Source organism: Octodon degus, unplaced genomic scaffold (assembly GCF_000260255.1).
Source record: "Octodon degus isolate 3935 unplaced genomic scaffold, OctDeg1.0 scaffold00014, whole genome shotgun sequence".
Taxonomy (NCBI): Eukaryota; Metazoa; Chordata; class Mammalia; order Rodentia; family Octodontidae; genus Octodon; species Octodon degus.
In genome coordinates, this window is record NW_004524590.1 from 6,335,034 (window position 1) to 6,336,926 (window position 1,893).

At 35.9% G+C, this 1,893-nt stretch overlaps 1 pseudogene; it reads right to left on the reverse strand.

The window, feature by feature from the left end:
• The window catches only part of LOC101582646, a 75,826-nt pseudogene that overhangs the window by 63,367 nt on the left and 10,566 nt on the right, over nt 1-1,893 (reverse strand).

Below are 1,893 nucleotides of genomic sequence, written 5' to 3' on the forward strand. Positions count from 1 at the left end.
TGTATAATAATATATAATATATAATATTATATAAGTGATTATTTAAGTCTTTTGTTCAGTTTCAAATTAGATTATATGGTATTTTTGTTCCTGTTGGTGTTTAGGAATATTTTATATAATGTAATTATTACTCGCTCATCAAATATGCTTTTCAAATATTTTCTTAATTTCTGTTGGTAGCCTTTTGACTCTGCTGCTAGTGACCTTAGGTGCACATACGATTTTAATTTTGATACTAACCAGTGTTTATATTTTTATTCTTGTTACCTTTAATTCTTGTATCAGGTCCAAGAAGCCAGTGCCAATTCCAGTGTGGTGAATGTTTGCCCCTGTGTTCCCAGAGCCCTCGATGCAGGGACTTCTTAGTTTTAGCTATGTCATTCGTTCTGATCAAATAGCTAAACTTTTCCATGTATACGTCCACTTCCACCAACACCATTTACGTAAACGGCATTTCTTTCCCCATGGAATGGGTGTGATAAGCACACACTTCTCCTTGTATGTGAGATTTTATTTGTGAAATATATTCCCGCTGTCTTATCTCTGTGCTACCACCATGCTGGTTTAGATATTGTAGCTTCGTAAGAGGTGTGGAACCCGCAAGAAACACAGCTCCAGCCTTTTGCTTGGCTTCTTTATTGTTTTGCCTCGCAGAGGTCTTTGCTATTGTTTGAAAATTTTAGACTGAGTTTTTCCAGTTTGAAACAAAATCATTTTTGGGATTTTTAAAGGTTTAGCACTGAGTCTATTGCTAATTTTATATTGTAATGATATTTTAACAATTGTAACTATTTCAACATAGCATGTAATTCTATTCTTTAATAATTTCAATTTATTTCAGGTTTATATTTACTCATTATTTTTATTGAATGTTCAAGGCATGAACATTTCATCTCCCTGGTAAACTGTGTTTTAAAATGTTCCATTCTTATCCTGGAATGTAAGACAAAGCAAATGATTTTGATATGCTGATGTGTTGTGCTGTATCTTTTAAAATTTCAATTCTAATTTCTAAAAGTCTTTTTATTTTATTTTATTTTTTTGTGACCTGCTTAGCTCTCCCTGGGCAGGGCTGGTGCAGCATGTAGTGCCAGGGTTGAAACTGTTGTCCCTGTGCTTGCTTAAGCTTACCTAAGCAGGCACTTTAGACTGCTGAGCTATCTCACTGGCCTTTTTTAGAAACTTTTAAAAAATGTGCATTTATTAATTTTGTACAGGGTCTCACTGTGCAGCTTGGACTCATAGTGATCTTACTGTCTCAGTCTCCCCAGCTCTGGGATTACAGGCGTGCACCAGCATGCCTGGCTTTGGTAGCTGGCATGATGTGCCCGAGGTTCTGGGGCTGCTGTGACCTGCAGTTCTGGGGACTGAACTCAGGATCTTGTGCTTGCAAGGCTCCCCAGCCTTGTGTGTAATTTTTATTCTTTGCTTTTTGAATACAAATTTTAGAATTGTCTGAAGTCATGGTCTGTGAGAATGGAACTAATTTTACTTCTTGCTTAAAAATTTGGATTCTTTCTTTCTTTCTTTCTTGCCCGTGTGTCCTCCTAATATGCTGATGACATGGGCAAAGTGTGCACTGCACTGGCTTCCAGGCTTATGAGGAATGTTATCACCTGCAAATGCTGAGTTTGATATTAGCTGCGTGATTTCAAAGATAACCTTTATCTTACCACATATCTTTTTATTTTTCAATGTGCTGAGTGCTTTTAATACAGAAATAATGTTGGATTTTGTTTTCAGATAGAATAGGGTGGAGTGTGCTTTAAGCCTTGTATTCCCTTATTTATATTCAGTCTTGTTCTGGAGATTATTGAATATAAGTTATGGATGCCCTTTCTTATTACCTTTTATTCATGCTGGAATGTTTAGATTTTTCTCCCTTCTTTTTTT